This window comes from Panulirus ornatus, chromosome 58, assembly GCF_036320965.1.
Source record: "Panulirus ornatus isolate Po-2019 chromosome 58, ASM3632096v1, whole genome shotgun sequence".
NCBI lineage: Eukaryota > Metazoa > Arthropoda > Malacostraca > Decapoda > Palinuridae > Panulirus > Panulirus ornatus.
In genome coordinates, this window is record NC_092281.1 from 34838244 (window position 1) to 34850888 (window position 12645).

The 12645-nt window shown below is 43.9% G+C and overlaps 1 non-coding gene across 1 annotated transcript; it reads right to left on the reverse strand.

Moving 5' to 3' along the window:
• Positions 1–827: 827 nt before the first annotated feature.
• TRNAV-CAC (transfer RNA valine (anticodon CAC)) lies at positions 828–899 on the reverse strand. The gene has a single exon. It is a non-coding gene; the product is annotated as a tRNA-Val (tRNA).
• Positions 900–12645: the final 11746 nt, after the last annotated feature.

Sequence of the window (12645 nt, forward strand, 5' to 3'; positions counted from 1 at the left end):
CCTACGCTGGGTAATTAACCATCTCTCCCTACGCTGGGTAATTAACCATCTCTCCCTACGCTGGGTAATTAACCATCTCTTCCTACGCTGGGTAATTAACCATCTCTTCCTGCACTGGGTAATTAACCATCTCTCCCTACATATATATGTATATATATATATATATATATATATATTCAAGACTGAAAACTGAATTTCCCAAATAAAAAATGGAGGCACCGGGGTTTGATCCCGGGTCCTCTCGCATGCCAAGCGAGTGCTCTACCACTGAGCTACGCCCCCAAGAACATATTTTGTGACATAGTATTATATGAAGTACTGAGATTACCACGGCAAAATACTGTTTGACCGATCGTTGCCGACTTGCCGGCAAAATAACCACAGGGTAAATCTCCATGTTGCTGTCGTGTTTTCCTCTCAATTTTCCACGAAGAAATGTTTTACTTTTTTATTTCGTTGCAATAGACTGGAACTAAGCAATAGACTGGAACTAAGCAATAGACTGGAACTAAACAATAGACTGGAACTAAGCTGACCTGGTATGAGGTCAGAGCCCTCATTATCATCCCTGCTAACTACCGGAAGCAGATTAAGTCGTTCCACAACCGATGTCCGGCCCATGTTAACTCTGATGTGCCCAGCAGTTGGAGGAGGATCGCCAGAAGCTTCTGGAAGATTTCAAGGACGTCTTGGTGGACCTGACCCTTTCAGATAAGGTCGAAAACCTCAATTCATTGTGAAGATCTTCACTATAACGTTGGACGAACATACTGAATGTTGCACACATGTGATGCGGACAAAATGAAACAAGAAAAAGACAAAAATTATGTCTGGTGTGGGTCTCGAACCCACGACCTTGAGTGTGTGAGACTCACGCTCTACCACTGAGCTAACCAGACAATAGAAAAATACGTCTGTTTCTTCAATTTGAATTAATGAAAATCTTTGCGAGGCAGCGTTAAGAAAAGAGAGATGTCTTTGACGAAATTTACTTGTTTGGCTCCTTCTTTTGTTCCTCAGTATCGAAAGTAAACATACTGAAGGATATATATATATATATATATATATATATATATATATATATATATATATATATATATATATATATATATATATATATGTTGAAAAGGATCGCAATTTTGCACGTGATCAAGTATATTCTTATGAGTTCACAGGGAAAATAAACACGATAAGTTCCCAAGTGCACTTTCGTGTAAAACTCACATCATCAGGGGAGACACAAGAGAGAAATATAACAGTCAGTTGATATACAACGAAGAAACGTAGCTAGGACGCCATATGGTAAACATGTGATTGTCCAAGACAGACAACAAGCGTATCATAAACTTATTATGTGGACAAGAAGGTGAATTGTTTACAAATTTTATCAACATTAAAGTTATCCAATTTGTATAGACCATCACTAATATTAAGATTATAATTCTTTGTGTATTCAGTAATAGAAGATTCAATTATATTTTTCGTGGTACTTGAGTTAGAGTTAAAAACTGAGATGGCATTATTAACTCTAATTCCAATATCACGAGAAATATCATTGAATCTTCTATCATTAAATACACAAAGAATTATAAACCTTAAAGCAACATGGCGGTCAAAAATAAGCTTTAGGAATGAAGTTTATGAATGGAATATCAGTGAGACGATCCAAATGACGAATGAATGAGAGCGTAGTCAACATACAATATAAAAGGACATATTATGAATGGCAGCCAGGCAAGTAACGGCCCAACTGAATGGAAGGATTTAAAAGTTCGCGTTATATGACGAATTTTGATAGATTATTCAAATTTCCATTCCAGTTATGAAACGTAATGGTTGTGTTCAGTTCTAGAGACAAAGTTTAAAGATTTGTGTTTCAAAGATGAACCACAAAGGATATCGTTAAATTAACTGACATTAAAATTTGTCAATTAAGTAAATCATTTTGTACAATAGCTGTAATTTGACAGAGTTAAAAGTTCGCAGTTTCATTACAATTATAATTCAAAAGTTTGAGATTCAATGATGGTTTGCACAAGCTTAACGTACATTCAAGTTTTGTGTTTATATGACGTATCTTAAAGGACTCTGGTAAAATAACGCAGCTGGAAGGTTTACGTTCAAATGATGGTGTTTAAATGTTGATTGATGAATGGTAGATTTAAATGGATAGATTTTAAGTTCGCGTTTTCATGAGCGACTTTAAACCTTGTGGTTGAATGTCACAGTTTAAAGGTTGGTATGTACAATGTTGACCAGATGGCGGTAGTGTGTAGACACAGCCATACCAGGTCGTATTTATCATCATTAAAGTCACCTTCCTTACTTACTTATGGCGGCGATGAAATTCACTGGTTCTTGATTCTGCACCAATTAACCTATCAGATAATGGTACAATGTTTGCCTGGTGTTGCATATATCACGTCTGTTGTTGAAACACAAGAATGCCAGGTGACTTTGGGAGTGGATGATAATGTAAAGATCAATATAAATGTGGGAAATCTTGAACCGCCATCACCAGACACAACACATGTTTGGATGTTGTTGCTTGTTGGGTTTTACGGCCATCGACCTATGAGCAAGGTCATTAGGTCTCCAACCTATTTGATGTATGACTGATGTCATCGTTCCTAAATACCTATTTAAAAAAGTATATATGTAATTTTCATGCAATGATAATAAAGATAAATAATAATAAATGTAAGTAGTGGAAATAAAAGATGTGTGGGTATTGGGCCGACATGGCGGCAAATACCACCCAGTGGGCACAGTATCCAAGGTTGCATTTGACCCAAGAATGTGAGAAGATAGGACAGGTTAGGGACAGGCTTCCACCATGATGACATGCACACACAATAGATAGTTAGTCCGAGGTCCGCCGACTCAACACCATGACGCAGTCAACCCGGAGGATGACCACCTCCCTCCCAGGCCGACCGCCTAATGAATGAACATGTCCACCAACATGCGACCAGCCCAAGTAGGAGGAGCCGCACACCAAGCCGACTCCGCCACAGTAGAGAATCCGCGAACCACCTTACATCATCTTGATTAATTCTGTTTCTCTGAGGAAGGCCTGATTCACACTAGCGGTTTGACCCGCGGCGGATCCGCGGCGGTTCCAACCGCTAATGTGAACGGAGGAGGCAGTTTCACCAGGCGGGAGCCGCGACACTGATCAGCTGGGCAGGAGTCCTGCCACTGTATTCCATAAGTATTCCATAATTCAATGCTTTACAAGAAACTTATGGAAAATACTATGAACCTACCAGATGCAAAGCCTATTTTCAGCAACAACACAACATACTTACCACATGTTATTGTTGGAGATGAGGCCTTTGGAATAATGAAGCACATCTTGAGGCCCTATAGTGGAAAGCATCTGACATACAAGAAAAAGATCTTCAATTACAGATTGTCAAGAGCACGTCAGTATATCGAATGCACGTTCGGTATACTGGCCAACAAGTGGCGTATATTCCATAGGCCCCTCAATGTTGAAATGCTTTTCGCTGAAAATATGATAAAGGCATGCTGCATATTGCACAATTATGTCAGGGAACGAGATGGATATAAGTTTGAAGACACACTGTTTGAAGCACCAATGGCAGACCTGACAGAAGGAAATGCAACAAGAGGAAGCGTATCTGCAAATCAAGGTAGAGATATGTATGCAGACTACTTCGTCACTGAAGGCAGATGTGCATGGCAGGATAAAATGATCTAGTGTTGAGAGAGAGAGAGAGAGAGAGAGAGAGAGAGAGAGAGAGAGAGAGAGAGAGAGAGAGAGAGAGAGAGAGAGAGAGAGAGAGAGAGAATAAAATTATCTAGTGTTGAGAGAGAGAGAGAGAGAGAGAGAGAGAGAGAGAGAGAGAGAGAGAGAGAGAGAGAGAGAGAGAGAGAGAGAATAAAATTATCTTGTGTTGAGAGAGAGAGAGAGAGAGAGAGAGAGAGAGAGAGAGAGAGAGAGAGAGAGAGAGAGAGAGAGAGAGAGGTACTATAGCAATGTAACAAAACGGAAAGAAAATAAAACTGTTGTTCAGCTACACAGATTTTTACTAACACATCAATTGTAACGAAAATAGAAACTTAAATATTGGCCATATCACTTACTAGCATTTTTCTTATCCTCTGACTCCGCAGAACTGCAGAAAACCTCCACTATCTCCTCCCAGGAACGCTTCTTTGCTCCCCTGTCCTTATAAACACTTGAACTCATGTCCCATATTGCTGGACGCTTTTCCACTTCATCAATCAACAGGTCCGTGTCGAAGCGGTCACACTCCATGCCGGTAGACTTCTAGTGGTATACTGCCCAGATACCAATAAAAAATAAATAAAAGTCAACTTGCACTTCCGTAGGTGTTGCCATACATCAGGAGCATAGTGCACGTGGATATCTGTGCTGGTTGTCATGACAACAGACCAGCGTTCTTCTGATTGGCTAGAAGCACGGGGTAAGCTAGCCAATGGAAAGCCATTCTGGCCTTGAAACCGCCAAGTGTGTACGCTCCCATTGGAACAGATGTAAATCGACCCGCCGCGGATCCGCAGCGGGTGACTATAGATCTCGACCCGCCGCGGTTCCGCCGCGGGACGCGGTTGTGTGTGAACAGCTCCATTGACTTAAGGTAGGTTTACACTTACGCACTTTTGTGTTACGGCCTGGTACGGCGTGGGCCGCACTAAAGACGCCAGCGAGGTGGCGCGGTGAGAGGCAAAATGACCGTTATTGGGCGGCGTCCCTTGTTTTCGTGCGGTGTGTTACGGCGTGTTGTTGCGGTAATGTTGCGGTGTCTTGCGCAGTGTCACGGCAGTGGCGCGGTATTTGCGGCTTTTGATGGCGCGGTTTCATACGGCATGGCACGGCCTCTTGCCGTGGTTGCGGTGTGTCGCGGGTAGCTTGCGGTGTTGTTGCGGGTAGCTTGCGGTGTTGTTGCGGAGTGAGCGCACATGTGCACGAGACACGACGTGGAACGATGCATGATTGTTGCACATGCACCGTTCCAAACCGTGTCGGATATGAACCAAGGGTATATATAGAGGTCTGGCAAGCACATGCCTCATTCTTTTGCCAGCCAGCATACAGTATGGACATCCAGAGCCTCTCACCCCAGGAGACCCAGAGAATTTTGGCAGCTGTACTCTGTATTTGTGCAGTCCAGGTCGTCTACGAGTGGAGAAGAAGACGTACTGCAGTGCCACACCCACCAGAACGATTGCGAAGAAAGGACGGCAGGGCAGGGCGGTTATGGAGTCGGGAGTGGCTGACACGGCGACAATTATATGGAAACTACGACCAGCTGCTACAAGAATTGAACAAAGAGGACCCCGAAGGACACAAGAATTTCCTACGCATCTACCCAGAATTGTTCCTGGAGATGGTTGAGAGGCTGACGCCCATTTTGAAGAAGGAGGACACTAGAATGCGGAATGCACAAGAGGAGGGACTTAAGTTGGCGGTCACCCTCCGGCACCTGGCAACTGGGAACGACTATCCAAGTCTCCAATACAGCTTCATAGTCTCCAAGGCTTCCATATGCCGGTTTATCCCGATAGTCTGCGATGCCATTATCGACAGCTACAAACCAGAAGTGATGAAGTGCCCCAAGGCACCAGAAGAATGGAAGAACGTAGCACAACGATTCGCCTCAAAGTGGAACTACTTCAATTGTGTGGGAGCCCTGGATGGGAAACACGTCGCAATCAAGAAACCCAGAGGTGGAGGCTCACTGTACTTCAATTACAAAAACTTTCACAGCATCGTCCTCATGGCCCTCTCCGATGCAAATTACAAGTTCTTGTACATCGACGTCGGTACAGAAGGAGGCGCTGGGGATGGAGGTGCCTGGCAGATGTGCACCCTGGCCAGGGCCATTAATAACAACCGTGCACACTTCCCTCATGACACAACTCTGCCCAACGACGACGAACCCATCCCCTACCTCATAGTCACCGACGATGCCTTCGCTCTCAAGACGTGGACGATGAAACCCTACTCCCACCAATCACAAGATCCCACCGAACGACTCTACAGCTACAGACTATCTCGCGCTCGTCGTGTGGTGGAAAACGCATTCGGGCTGCTACAGATGAGATGGCGAATCTTCGGAAGGACGATGCAACAAGATGTCCCTGTTTGCAAGAAGCTAACGATGTGTGCATGTGTCATGCATAACCTGACACTGCAACACTACCCAATTGCTCGCACCGTTGTCGACCATGAGGACCAACAACATGATGTCGTCCCTGGTACTTGGAGGGAGGAGTCACTGAACCTCATGGTACAACTCATGGCAAGAAAGGGACCGAACTACACACGGCGAGCGAAGGCAGTCAGAGATTACCTGGCCCAGTATTACTCATCGGATGCAGGCGCAGTGGAATGGCAAGAGCGAATGGTGTTTCCTCGAGGACGACCTCCTCCTGACAACTAGAGGACACACACACAAATATATATAACCCAACCCAACCAGTGAATGTACATAATTGTAAATAAAGTTCATGATGTACTTAACATTGTTTGATACTCCCATATTTGTGTATTGTCTGATAGCCATATTAATGTGATAGAGATTATTTGATGGATGATTGGGACTTATATGAAATGGTGTTGGAAGATATTGAACTGAAACTTAACAGGAATGAGAAAGAAACATGAAAAGCATATTGGTCATAACATAAATACAGTATTTAAAATTCATATTCTGACGCCAAATACCCCTCGATGGTTGGTGCACTTATAATAAACTAAAAATACATAAAAAGCATATTGGGAAGAACATATAAAAGTTTTAAATAATTAAAGTTCACACTCTGGCGCCAAATTCCTTTTGATGGTTGGTGCGTGAATGCATATGCTTAATATAGTTCAGTGGTACAATGTCTAGGATTTTAAAGTACTATTGTCTAACATGATGTATTTGCATATAGAGAGGAGATAAAATTAGTGGACCTGTAATTGAGTTGTACCTACTCGGTTGGAGTAGGAGATGAACCACACAGATACGTAGTCACAAACAGGTCAAGCCGACATGCTGAGATGTGACTACACACAGGACACCGCGGCTCCAGTGAACCAACAATACAGAGATTAGCGGCTGAATACCATACAGGTCTCAAACAGGTCGAGCTGACATTGTGAGATGTGACTACACACAGGACACCTCGGCTACAGTGAACCAACTATCGAGAGATTAGGGTGTTTACATGGGTTTCATATATACCGACAATCTACTGTGCGTTCTGATTGTCAATGTTGAATAGTCTATAAATAGGATATCAATATCATTAGTATGTGTTCATGTTCATTATATCATGCTCTCATTATTATATGTATGTTCTGTCCCTTCTAGTTATTATATCATGTTATTGACCCATTTACTTGTCTGTCTGTTTGTCTTTATTCATGTTATTGTTAAAGATGTGTTTTCATTTCAAATTATTTCACAGTTCATATATGTTATCTTAAAAAAATCCAATGAGTTAATAATTCATGTTTATAATTTATTTTCAAGTTATATTGTATTTCATATATTTCATAGTTAATATTTGTGCTATTACATTTCATATAATATTTTCAGATGATTTAAAGTAATTTTATAGTTTCATTTCATTTCTTATTTCATCTTTCTGATATCATATTATTTCCTGTTATCTTTTTGGGCATGTTATTTCATTCTTCAGGTTCATAGGTCAGAAGCATATCAGCATATATTTGGTCATAACATAAAAAAAAAGCATCAAAAAAGGGAAATAGAAATGCAAATGAATATTTTAACATTCACAAATTCTATAAAGTTAGCTGGGTTTACAAAATCAACATACATTTCATTATTATAAATATATGTGTTTGTGTTTGTGTTGATGTAGTACGTGTTTCACTGTGTGGTGTCGTTCTTCTCGTCATCCTTCCAATGAGGGGAGACGGGCAGACTGCAGGAAGTGATGAATTTTGAGGCAGTTGTCTTTGGTGTATTCAGACTTGCGCCATGGGTAGGGGGTGGCGCCTCAGGGGTAGCGGGCATGTCCAACATGTTGGTGAGGCTATGCACAAGTGGCGACAGCCCAGTCGATGTGTTGGGGAGATTGACTGGTGTGGACCGCCCACTGAAGAAGGAAGGTGTCGGCAGCTGTGTCGGCTGTGTATACCCCTGCTGCTGCTGCTGTGGGTGGTGTTGTTGAGGGATGTATGGGTAGTATATTTGTTGCGGCTGGGGTTGAGGCGAGATCCACTGCTGTTGTGATGGTGTAGGAATCGGTTGGGGAGCTAAAGCCACTGGTTCCGTCTGCGTCCCTTTGGGTGTTTGATTTTGCGGCAAGTTTATGGGCATCCCCCGAGCCAAAGCTGCATTCTCCGTGGCATTTTCTTCTTTGGGGCCCGCCAATTTGTGAATCGTAGTGATGACTGTGTTGAAAAGGGCTGCTGGTATTCTGGCACGAACTCAAGGTGTTCTCTGATGTCTTGGACGAAGACGTTGATGGTACGCTGTTTCTTGCTTTGCCCTTCAGGTATCAGTTGGTTCATTCGATCCATAATTCTGCTGAGTTGCGAGTGGACTGCTTCTCCAGCCGAATCAGGTGTGCCAACACGTCGCTCCCCTCTCTCGGTCCTCCTCTGCTTCAGCAGCCGCTTCCTCCGCTGAATCGAAGTTACAGAGAGGCCCGACATGTCACCACTGGATGATTCTCCTCCGCCTATTTCCATTGTTGGTGTGGCGACGTCAGGTGCAGGTGAGAACCGCTCGCTTGGTATTGTCGGTTCGCGGGTGATGTGACCATCCAGGAATCCCCACATTGACATAACTTCATCCTCCCGTGTTGTCCGTTGTCGTGCTGCCGCCCCGCTCTTGTTCTCCTTCTTCTCTATTTTTCCGAATTCGGTTCGCTGTGCCTCGAAATACTTGCGTACTTGCTGGAAGGTGCAATTTTCGAATTCCCGTGCCAGTTCCCTCCATAGTTCCTCCTTCGCCCTTGGATTCGACCATTGTTTGTCCCGCTTGTCGTATAAAGTAGGGTGCTCCTTGAATTCGGCGATCTGCTCCTTCTGCTCTTGTGTGAACTTGTAGTCTGAAATTTCCTTCTTGCTGGGGCGGTATCGTTTCTTGGACTGCACGATACCACTCAGGCCTGCGATGTCCTGGTACTCGATGTTGGATAGGCTGACCTCAGGGGGCAGCTCTTCCACGGGTTCAGACCTCTCCTCCGGTTCTGCAGGCTGGGTGTCCTGGGTGGCCTGGGACCCCTAGGTAGGCATAGGGGTGGTCTTCCTACGAGGCATCTGGGTGGTAAAGTGGAGCGAGAGTGGCTGGTAAAGTGTGTCGTCTGGCTGTCAGAGCGCGAATGATGCCCCGTTTTCTGTCCGGACCCTTTTGTACACCTCCCCAGGCGGCACGCGGCAACTTTCCCTACAATCCCCTAGGAAGGCGCCGCACGGACCCCGCACGGACCCCGCACGCACGCCGCATGCCCCGCAAGATGTATGAATCATGTATGAAGACGTTGTAACACTCTCGCACGGGCGCCGCAAGACGCCGTGCCAGCACGCCGTAACACTCCCGTACGGATAGCATGAAGCCGCTCAAGGCCGTACGTGGCACGGTGTGACGCGGAACCGTGCGGACCCGTGCGGTTTCTTGCGGGGTTTGTTTAGGTGCCGCGCCACGCCGCTTACGGTTTCGTGCGGCGTCATCAAGCCGCACGGTACCGCTCGAAAACTTGAAATGTTTTAAAATCTGAGCGGCGCCGTACGGATATGACGCGCCGCAACAGATGCCGCCAGTGTCATGGGCACGCTTTGCTGCGACTTTAGGGCGACATTGGTGCGGCCCACGCCGTACCAGGCCGTAACACAAAAGTGCGTAAGTGTAAACCTACCTTATGTTCACTTTTACACTGATGGCTCCAAGACGGATGAATGTGTGGGTGCAAGTGTATGGTCGATGGAGTGTGCACTCAGATACCGCTTGCCGAACCATACATCTGTATTTTGCGCTGAATTGTTTGCCATTGATCGAGCCATAGACTATATAATTGATTGAAATCACAGTAAAGCCATAATTTTTTCTGATTCTCTTTCCTCTCTTAAAGCAATAGGCTCTGAATATACAGAGTCCTGTGAATTACAGGGCAATATTATTAATAAACTAAATTCATGTGGAAAAGATATCATCTTGATCTGGGTGCCTGGCTGGTGGGTCATTACAATACATACGGCAACAATGAACAGGCAGACAGCTTGGCTAAGTCGACCTCAGAACTGGAGGAGATCGTTCTGATCCCTCGGGAGCTGAGGTCCTGCCTTTCCTTGGGGAAGAGATCAATCCATCTTCTGTGGCAGAGTCAGTGGACCAACCTGACCATCAACAAGAAATACAAGCAAGAAGTGGCGGACTGGCCGACCTCGTACCGCAAGAACAGAAGAGAAGAGGTCGTGCTGGCCCGCTTCAGAATGAACTGTATGTACACCACCCTCCTGCAGCCATACATAAACAAAACCTTTCCACCCGTATGCCAACAGTGGTAACAAACATCAACAATAGAACATCTACTGTTAAAATGCAGGAGATATGAACAATATAGAAGAAAATTTTTAAATTACCACATCAACCAAAACATTTCCTTTAACATCACTAATTTACTCAGGGATAACCCGAGTACTATTGACAAATTGATGGTCTTCATCAGAGAAACAGAATTAATCAAGATGATGTAAGGTGGTTCGCGGATTCTCTACTGTGGCGGAGTCGGCTTGGTGTGCGGCTCCTCCTACTTGGGCTGGTCGCATGTTGGTGGACATGTTCATTCATTAGGCGGTCGGCCTGGGAGGGAGGCGGTCATCCTCCGGGTTGGCTGCGTCATGGTGTTGAGTCGGCGGACCTCGGACTAACTATCTATTGTGTGTGCATGTCATCATGATGGAAGCCTGTCCCTAACCTGTCCTATCTTCTCGCAGTCTTGGGTCAAATGCAACCTTAGATACTGTGCCCACTGGGTGGTATTTGCCGCCATGTCGGCCCAATACCCACACATCTTTTATATCCACTACTTACATTTATTATTATTTATCTTTATCATCATTGCATGAAAATTACATATATACTTTTTTAAATAGGTATTTAGGAACGATGACATCAGTCATACATCAAATAGGGTTGGAGACCTAATGACCTTGCTCATAGGTCGATGGCCGTAAAACCCAACAAGCAACACCATCCAAACATGTGTTGTGTCTGGTGATGGCGGTTCAAGATTTCCCACATTTATATTGATCTTTACATTATCATCCACTCCCAAAGTCACCTGGCATTCTTGTGTTTCAACAACAGACGTGATATATGCAACACCAGGCAAACATTGTACCATTATCTGATAGGTTAATTGGTGCAGAATCAAGAACCAGTGAATTTCATCGCCGCCATAAGTAAGTAAGGAAGGTGACTTTAATGATGATAAATACGACCTGGTATGGCTGTGTCTACACACTACCACCATCTGGTCAACATTGTACATACCAACCTTTAAACTGTGACATTCAACCACAAGGTTTAAAGTCGCTCATGAAAACGGGAACTTAAAATCTATCCATTTAAATCTACCATTCATCAATCAACATTTAAACACCATCATTTGAACGTAAACCTTCCAGCTGCGTTATTTTACCAGAGTCCTTTAAGATACGTCATATAAACACAAAACTTGAATGTACGTTAAGCTTCTGCAAACCGTCATTGAATCTCAAACTTTTGAATTATAATTGTAATGAAACTGCGAACTTTTAACTCTGTCAAATTACAGCTATTGTACAAAATGATTTACTTAATTGACAAATTTTAATGTCAGTTAATTTAACGATATCCTTTGTGGTTCATCTTTGAAACACAAATCTTTAAACCTTGTCTCTAGAACTGAACACAACCATTAAGTTTCATAACTGGAATGGAAATTTGAATAATCTATCAAAATTCGTCATATAACGCGAACTTTTAAATCCTTCCATTCAGTTGGGCCGTTACTTGCCTGGCTGCCCATTCATAATATGTCCTTTTATATTGTATGTTGCCCCTCATACATAGGGGCAACATACAATATAAAAGGACATATTATGAATGGGCAGCCAGGCAAGTAACGGCCCAACTGAATGGAAGGATTTAAAAGTTCGCGTTATATGACGAATGAGGGGCAAGTATGAAGTCTGTTGGGGATGAGAGAGCTTGGGAAGTGAGTCAGTTGTTGTTCGCTGATGATACAGCGCTGGTGGCTGATTCATGTGAGAAACTGCAGAAGCTGGTGACTGAGTTTGGAAAAGTGTGTGGAAGAAGAAAGTTAAGAGTAAATGTGAATAAGAGCAAGGTTATTAGGTACAGTAGGGTTGAGGGTCAAGTCAATTGGGAGGTGAGTTTGAATGGAGAAAAACTGGAGGAAGTGAAGTGTTTTAGATATCTGGGAGTGGATCTGGCAGCGGATGGAACCATGGAAGCGGAAGTGGATCATAGGGTGGGGGAGGGGGCGAAAATCCTGGGGGCCTTGAAGAATGTGTGGAAGTCGAGAACATTATCTCGGAAAGCAAAAATGGGTATGTTTGAAGGAATAGTGGTTCCAACAATGTTGTATGGTTGCGAGGCGTGGGCTATGGATAGAGTTGTG